The sequence below is a fragment of the Coptis chinensis genome, chromosome 7 (genome assembly GCF_015680905.1).
Source record: "Coptis chinensis isolate HL-2020 chromosome 7, ASM1568090v1, whole genome shotgun sequence".
Taxonomy (NCBI): Eukaryota; Viridiplantae; Streptophyta; class Magnoliopsida; order Ranunculales; family Ranunculaceae; genus Coptis; species Coptis chinensis.
Window position 1 is genome coordinate 71,898,799 of NC_141462.1, and position 9,840 is coordinate 71,908,638.

General features: G+C 35.5%; 1 pseudogene; it reads right to left on the bottom strand.

Moving 5' to 3' along the window:
* Positions 1-2,806: 2,806 nt before the first annotated feature.
* Positions 2,807-4,324, bottom strand: LOC147488707 (bifunctional dihydrofolate reductase-thymidylate synthase-like; annotated as a pseudogene).
* Positions 4,325-9,840: the final 5,516 nt, after the last annotated feature.

Genomic DNA, 9,840 nt, shown 5'->3' on the forward strand with positions numbered 1-9,840 from the left:
CATTGGGAATGCTCTAATGGATTTGATAGTGAATTATTACTCCTTTTTTCCCTTCTTATTATATATACTACATATTTGTTATCAGGAAACTTACTAACCAAAAAAATATGAAATATGGGATCTACGTAGAAAGGCAAAATCAATACGACTTTTCTTTGATTGCATAAGCTAACGGCTGTTGACAGATAATACACACTTTTTATTCTTTTTTAGTTCATATGCTTGTAAGAAGAGATTAGTGAAGAGAGATCTAGTAAGTTTGGAGAGACTTAAGAGGAGTGATTGTAATCTTCCTTCCCACACTTATAAAAGGATTTGCTCTTATAGAAGTAGGCATCATTAGCCGAACCATGTTATATCTTGTGTCTCATTGTGCTAAGTTACTTTACATTATTATTACATGTTTGTAATAGTTAATTCCATAACTTAGGTTTGTGGTTGTTGGTAGTAGTGAAAGTTTAGATTTTTCATTGGAGTTTAGAGTGTTCATATTCAAGCTATCTTAGTGGGGATCGATTTGTATCATTTTCCCCAACAAGTGGTATCATAACCGTGGTTAGATCAATCACAAGGGTTGTTATCCAAATCTTGCTCGAAAGGTGTTTGATTAAATTCCTAAGAGAAGGTTTGAGTTGAAATAATTTGTTGAGATGGATCATTCTATAAACACTCGCATGACTAGTCTAAATAGAGGTAACTACACTATTTGGAAAGCTAAGATGGAAGACTTGCTTTATTGCAAGGACTTGACATAACCCATTGAGAATGGAGGAGTAAAATCAGATGCAATAGTCGCGGCTGAGTGGAGCAAGCTTAATAGAAAAGTTATTGGGTACATTCGACAGTGGATTGACGATAATGTATTCCACCATGTATCACAAGGGACTACCACTTTTAGCTTATGGAAGAAACTCGAAGACCTCTATGAGTGGAAGTCTGCGGGAAACAAAGTGCTACTCATTAAAAAGTTTGCTAACTCGAAGTACAAAGAAGGTTCTTCAATGTCTGAGCATCTTAATGACATACATAATACCATCAATCAGTTGCATTTGATAAAAATTCATATGGGTGACGAAGTTGAGACTTTATTACTATTGAACTCTCTACCCTATAGTTGGGAGACTTTGACAGTTTCTCTTGACGGAGCCACTAAGGATGGAATTATTTCAATGGAAATGGTTACCATGCCAGTACATTGTTAAATGAGAAGACAAGAAGGGGTTCATGAAGTAGCTCCTCTCACTCAGAGATCCTTGTCACAGAGAAGCAGGAGAGACATAAGAGTAGAAAACCATCTCATTTGAGAGGTGATGGCAGAAGCAAATCTATAGGTGAATCTAGAACTCCTAAGACAGAGAGGCAATGTTACTATTGTGCCACCAAGGGTCACTTCAGATATGAGTGTAGAACACTTAAGAGGGATGAGAAGAATAATTGTGTACATGCAGACATGGTAAAGAAGAATGGAAGCACAAGCCAAGATATTACCGCCACTACAAGAATATTGAATATTTGCCATAGCCATTAACCGTGGCTAAAAACTTTTTGCAACGGTCAGAAGCCGTTGCACAACCGTAGCCAATGCGCCTGTGGCTAACTTTTTGCCACTGCTAATGGCTGTGGCCAAAGCTTGCCTTTTCCCCACGGTTTTGAACTGTCCCAAGAGCCGTGCTAAATAATCCTTTTGCCACAGTTGGTGGCTAATCCTTACATGAACAGTGGGTACTTATTTTTTGCTAACTGAGTGTATTGTTTGGCCACGGTTTAAGGCCGTGGCAAATGTTTTAAGTTATTTAAAAAAAAACTAGTCCCACACTTTTTTATCACGCTTGTGGTTCATACAACAATCTAAGAAAACCCACTTGAACAATAATTCTCAACAATTAAACATGGGTTTCATACACAATATGTATTGTATATATCGTAGAACCCATTAGCGATCGAAACTTGCATAAAGAACAAATATAAGAAATTGGAAATATACTATTAAAAATGACTCCCAAAAAATATGAAAACATCACCATAAATAGCACCTAAACTCGTTGGACTACGTTCCCAGCCATATATACACAATGCATCAACTACTTCTGATCAAAATCTACATATTTTGGTTTGCTTCTCTGTACCTTATCATGTATCCTGTCGTAGAGAGTAGGCTTTGAAAATATATCTATAGCCATATAAAAGCAAACATTAGAACTTGAACTACATACATTCTCATAGAAAATTGTGTGATATAGAGATTCAAATATAAGGAAAAATCACTAACCATTACGTGTTGTAACCGTTGCCAAAATCATAATTGTAATTAGTCGTTGACACCAACTTCTTTGCTCAACTTATATTTCAAACGGCCTAGGTGAGTCAATCCAAATGAGATATAATAAAAGCCAAAATCATGGAATATGAAAATTGTAAAAGCCATCCTTATTTATAGTTTCAGTTAAGAGAAAATGAATGTGAAGAATTCAATCCAAGTTCTGTGACAATACCATACTAGCAGGTATTGTTCAAAGGTACATACTCTTCATCTTATAGTTCACCTAAGCAGTTACAACATCAACCAAGGTCTGGTATTTCCTTTGGTGAGTTCTCATTTGAATTGGGTAGGTCAAAATATCTAATAGACCTGCTATCATGCGTTCACTTGCAATTTACTAGAAAGGTTAGTTCTAATAGTAAGTTAACTATACTAACATCATTATAACCTAAGAATGAATGAAAAATCCCAAACACATGCATCATATTATAATGCAAACCATTGTACCTATTTGCTTTTTCGGATTCCCAAGTGTAAATGTGAGCTTCAGGCACACTACAAGAATACAAACAGAAAACAAACCATAGTTAAGCCAAAAGAAAAAAAATGAACTCACTTAAAATGAAATATAGTGGAAAGAAATTTTGGGCCAAGTACACTAACGTCATTCTAAAGCTTCAAACTAATGCTAATAGCAAGCATCAATAAGCTCACAGTTCACACGAGATATTTATGGGAGAAAGACACGAAATAAGGCATAGTATTTCATAACAAACTTCGTAATAATGATATTACCTTTGCATTTATTGAACCACTAATAGACCACAAAAGTTCTTCAACTATCCCTCGCCAAAAAACTTTTTGAGTAACCAAACATTAGCTTAATCATAAACCTTTCACATCCTGCAAAGATTATTTTAGTTTGTGTGTGTTTGGGGGGGGGGAAGATAAGCACGTGGTTTGGTGAGACCACATTTAGGAATCTTGTAATACATGTATGAAGCAAGTTAATGATGAAAACTTCAAAGAAACGCTCAAAACTTTTTTTGTAAGAAGTGGGAAAGACTTCCGCAGATTGAATCGCGATCTTGTGAAGACGAAGCAAAGAAATAAAATATATCATCAATTTATTACGTACCAAACAATTAACTAAATAGCAACCATATATTTTATGCTGACGATCAAACCTGGCAACCAAATTTTGATAGGGTTCCAATTCCTGTCTTGTCATCTTTTGGAATTCCATTTGAGATGATATCTTGAACCAATTTGAGATACATGTATTCCTCGTGTTTTTCAAAGATCATCTTTGGCAGGGAAGAGAATTTATCAACCTCAAGTTTAACAGAATTTGAACCATTACTAATATCCCCATTGTTAAAAGTAACTGATTCCAGCGCAGCAGTCTCACATGAATATAGGAAAAATATGAAAGCAGAATGTTGTTTTCTACCAATAGGAAAGAAGAGTACCATGGCTGATAGATCGAATGATCAATTGGAGGCATGAATGTGTCACATTCAATGCTAGCCGACAGCATCACATTCAGGAGCATTGAGCGCCTCCTTACAGTCAAGTTCATCAATATCTCTCCCAACAGAAAAGATATTGTCACCACTAATGGAATACGTAACAACATACTTACTTCAATATCTGGCCACCACCAATTACGAACACCTTTTCTATTGACAGACAATAGGGAGTGGCTGCTAATAACTCCAGAGCAGAAGTCATGCATCCACATATGACAACATTTTCAGCAGTAGCAATATCAAAACTCCCATAACGAGTAAGCACAACATTTAGACGACCAAGCAAAGGTCTTTTTTCAGGGGGTATACTTTCCCATGTTTTCCTCCCTATTATGACTGCATTCCTTTTCCCAGGATCTGACGTAACCATTGTAACCTCTTTAAAAAATTTAAGGTCAGACGATAAGTTCCACGGTAACTTCCCATCCTTACCAATGCCCATAGTCTGAGTTGTAGCCACAACAACTTGATAGGACCTCAAAGGATTTGAACTCCCACTCGAAAGGTTCACAACGATATCAGCACCAGCCATTCTATCAATCGACAAAGAGCAAACTCCTGTATGTGATAGTGTGAAAAACATGCAATGGGTGAATGGTTTTTTCTGATGACGGAATTTAATGACAAGAAAAAATAGCTTCAAACAGCAAGCCAACAAGTAATATAGTGCCTAGAGTGTACTATGAGCATGGAAGAAGCTAGAAACAATTATAAAAACAGAATGCAACACTTTCACATGTCACGCTGTTTCAGCATCTAGGAATGTCTAACTAATCCACTCAGTTAACTAGAATGTCAATGACCAACAGGTCTCCCTAGAGAGATGAAACACACTGCATAAGCAGATATTGTCACATACATCCATTATTCCACGCATCCATTACTAAGATTAAAGGATAGTTTGGTGTCATGTCAGGTTATTAGCCATCAACTAAAAAGACGAAACCTACAATGTCCCCGATAAGTAAAAATAGACTGATTGACAACGTGAAATTAATCATTGACTCACTACAACCTTGCTTAAATAGTCAAATAAACTTCAATAAATATTACAAATAATGTGAGTGAAAGAAAGAGTGGGTAAGAAATCAAACCTGAAGAAAGATTTGTTTGGGGACTGTGAAACCAATTTGATTTCTTTCTACCAATAAAAGTTACGATTGTAAATTATGAAAAGTTACAACAGTGAACTGCCGAACTCACACTGAAAGTGGACAAGAGTCAAAAGATTATATTTGACGTAACCCAAGTTGACTTGACTAGTATGCCCGGATCATTTTATTGTTCAACCATATTTCATTTCCGTTTAAATAGATGAGATTTTGTTATACGCCTGCCATGTGGTTGATAAAAATCAAGAAACCTTAAGGTTGATATTAACATAAACAATTAAAATTAGAAAACCCTAAATTAGCATTTGACATCAAAATAAGTAAAAACGAAAACGAATATGAGAGTGAAATCGAACCTGGTACTCGTGACCCTAGCATGAGAGAGAGAGTATGTGAGGAAACAAAAACTAAATGTATGTCATCGATCTTCAGCCTGGGTAAAGGAGAGAGAGAGGGGGGAAGGGAAGAGAACTCTTGTTTATAAAGGAGAGAAAGAAGGAAAACAAACCTGGAGAACGACTCGAGTCTTCTTCTTCGATTTTTGGTAGTTGTTCTGCGGCTCCTCCTTATTTTCACGAGGATTTTCATTAGATCTTAGCCAAACATCAAAAGCCAAGTCTAATCTAACGGTGAACGAAACAATGGACACAACCGTGGCCAAAATGTGAAGTAAACCCAAACTACACACACAATACCCGATGGCCACTTAAAAACTTGGCCACGGCTGTGGGCCGTTGGACCTTGGCAACAGCTAATGACCGTGGCTAAACCTAGATTGTACCTGTGGCCAAAGCTCAATTTTCTTGTACATTAGTAAATGATGGTCTACTGGGAATTTTGTCAGATTGTAGTGAGTGTTGTATTAGTATCTCATGTCAGGATGCAGAGTGGGTGATAGATACCAGAACATCCTATCACGTCACACTGCACAAGAGTTTCTTTACTACCTGCAGATGTGGTGTTTTCGGTGAGGTAAATATGGGTAATAGTGGAGTCTCGAAAATTACAGGCATTGGTGATGTTCATATAGAAACTAATTCCAGCTACACCTTGATACTCAAGGATGTAAGAGACATGTCTCTGACATTCGACTAAGCCTAATTTCTGCTGGGAAGTTAGATAATGATGGTTTCCAAAACTCGTTTGGTAATGGGGCATGGAAACTAAGAAAATGTTCTTTTATGGTAGCCAAAGTAAAGAAGGGTTGTTAGCTTTACAAGACACAAACTAGTTTGTGCAAAACAAAGTTAAATGCGGCACAAGAATAAGCTTCTACCAAACTATGGCATAAGAGATTGTGTCATATGGGAGAGAAAGGCATGGAAGTTCTTGCCAAGCAAAAGGCCTTGCCAAACATCAAATGTACGCATTTAAATAGATGTACTCATTGTTTGGTTGGAAAACAACATAGGGTGTCTTTCCAAAGATTCCCCTCTCACCGAAAGGAGAATGTCCTTGAGCTAGTACACTCGGGTTTATGTAGTCCCATGAAAGTGAAATCCTACGAGGGAGCTTTATATTTCTTGACTTTCATTGACGATGCGTCAAGAAAGATATGGGCATATAGTTTTAAGACTAAGGATGAAGTTCTTGGTGTGTTCAAGACTTTCCAAAGCATGGTAGAAAAAGAGACTGGGAAGCCTTTGAAATATATTCATTCAGATAATGGGGGAGAGTACATTGGGTCGTTTGAAGAGTATTGTAAGAATCATAGGATTTGTCATAAGCAGACAATTCCCAAGACACCGCAACACAATGGTATAGTTGAGAGGATAAACCATACCATTGTAGAGAGGATAATATGCATATTGTCTCACTCTAAGTTACCAAGGAAACACTGGGTAGAAACAATGTGAACAGTTGTACATGTGATCAACCTATTGCCTTCGAAGCCTCTGAATAATGATTATCCAGAGAGAGTATGGTCAGGCAGAGATGTTGATTATGAATACTTGACGGTATTTAGGTGCAAAGCATTTGTTCATATTCCCAAAGATGAAATATCAAAGCTTGATGACAAAGCCAAGCAGCACATTTTTCTGGGTTATGGGGATAAGAAGTTTGGTTATAAACTTTATGATCCGATCAACAAGAAGGTAATCCGAAGTCGAGTTGTTATGTTCTTAGAAGACCAAACAATAGCAGACTTTGAGAATGCATGGTGAGAAGCTAGAAGCTTTTGATAAAAAGGAAAACGATAGTCTTACCTACGAATAAGTAATTAAACTCAAATGTAAGTAAAATTAAAACTAATTTATGCTTATGTTATCAAAGTTTTCTACTCTCGATGCTATTGCAATATAGTTGGAATAGAAAATTTGTTCCACTCCTAGTTCTTTAGAATTCTAAGTTAACTACGATTATCAGTTTATCAAAGTTAATGAGAGTAACGATAGGATTATACTACGATGGGAAACTACTAATCAGGATACGATAATTCAAATTACGGAATTGCTAATTTGACTATATGAAGAGGAATTAGGGGGATTTGATTCCACCTTAACTCGACTTAATTAACTAGCGATGATTTGTCGTAATCCCAATTGCAATGCTTTCGCATAATAAATTGGTATTTCTAATCCCTAATTATTCATGACAATCTCTACCAAATAATAACTAGCATGTGAAGCAATCAAACCCATTCTCATGATGAACTAATTATTTTCTAGAATTGAATAGATTATCACAATGATTTCTAAGCTAACACAATCAAGTTTTCATCAAGACTTTCTCAAACCCCTATAATGGAGGTTTTAGCCTTGAATCATTAAACTACCATTTCTATATGAATTTAAGCAAGACATAATATAAAGATTATAAATTTACTAATTTGATCTAATCAAGGATTCACAAGTAAATTAACAATTAAGAAATGATTAACAACTAATAACTGAATTTAGATCTAAGTAATTTAATAAACCAAAACTAAATTTATGAATAACTAACTACTTTTATTAATCTAATGAAGAATTATCAATGATTCAATTACTAAATTAAAAACAAGATAATAAAACTAATTAATGGAGTCTAAGCTAATTTATTTTCTAATCTAGGTCTAGCTAATGAGTCTGCCTCATTTCCTCCTTTCAAGAAGAGAAAGAGATCCCCAATTTCGTGCATGGGCTTGGAGCCATGTTTTGGGCCGAAAAAGCGAGCCCAAAACCCAGTTTCTTCAGCCCAAAGAGGTCTTTTCAGCTGGATATGACTTTAATAAACTTTTCATCCACTTTTGCTCCTCTGATTGGGTCAAGAGTTAAACCATTGGAAAGCTCTTTCCAAGACGGTCGTTTTGACATAAGGTATGCCCAATTCCGAGGTCTGACTCCAAAGATTCAGTCTTCGAAAGTTCTGCTGACTTTTGTGCACTGTTTCAGCCCGCGTTGACTTTGACTTTTCAGCTTTAACCGGGCTTTAAAAAGGTTTTTTCTCCTTGAATCTTGGCCTTTAATCACAGAACTTCTTAGCAACCAACCCTTGCTCATTTATCTCGCAAAAGTGACACATTTCTACACATAATTGACTCCAATGCCTGAAATACATAAAAGCACGTAATACTAGCAATGAATACAGAATAATCAAGTCGAAACCTAAGCTAATATATGCATAATAATCAATCATCTATAAAAAAAACATATATACAATGAATAATACTATGTTTCTGAAACTTTGGAATAACGTCCTTAAGTAGGTCCTCACATAAATGTCAAGACAAAAACACTCTAATTTTTCCGCTCAAGTTTCGCTACTCTAGTGTGCAGTGGGCACACTTTACCTTACAATCTCAATGAAACATAAGGAAGCCGAAATCGATCAAACACATCTGCCACTTACTATCACACTAACATATTCCTAATTGAGCTAGAGGTCTTATTTAGGTACTGCGGGGATTAGGAGATGGTTTGAGAAGGAAGGAAATGGATATTCAAAAAGAACAAGTCTGAGTTAATAGGGTCTTCATATTACGTAACTAGAGAAACCCTTATTCTTTTCCTTGTACACCTTGTTTCCATCCTCAACCTTTTTATTTTAGCTTTTTGACTCCTTTTATTCTATTTTTGGAGTTTTTATTTTGTTTCTATTTTTATTTTTCTTTTCTTTTCTTTGGATGGAAACTTCTTTTCTTTTTCTTTGCTGAAGCAACTAACTAATTTTTGTTTATACAGGTTTTTCTTTTCTCTTTTCTTCACTCATCCTATTCTCAGACTCATTCTAAAATGGGTAGGTTGATTTTTTTTTTTTTTTTTTTTTTTTTTTTTTTTTTTTAAAAGGGTAAAGGAATTGTGGTTTATGAAAGGCTAAAGAAAGGCTCAGAGGGGCGACTAGTGGAAAATAATTTCATAAGGTTTGAATTTCTGGCTATATTGATCTATAGTTTCTCGCTTAGGATATGGTATAGTGGTCAAGCAAGTGGACGTGTGATTTCTCTATCCGGATTTAACTTCTCCCTTGTGTCATTTCTCAAATATTTCACTCGTATAAGGCTTTAGGCTATATTCTCACAGGATTTGTAGAATAAGTACTCTAGCCTAGATTTCAGAAACCTACTACCAAACAATCATAGATACTTATATAATATATTTATAGATAGATGCAAAGATTATTATCCACATATTAACCTAAGTTTCTAAAAACTATTCTAATACAAAAGCTAACGTGAGACTTCTAGATTATTAAGAGCATAGAGAAAGAAAACAATACCAATATTCCTAATAGTATAGTATAACATTTTTTTTTATGTTTTTTTTTAAATTTATAAAATTTTAACTAGAAAACAAGTGCATATTGTACCTATCTATATCCTAACAGATGCCTTAATTACACGTGTTTCTATGCCACCCCCAAATAAGAAGCATGCTTTGTCCTCAAAGTATTGAAATAAAAAGGGTAGAAAAATACCATGGAAACGCGTGAAATTCTAGAACATCTGCAAAACAAG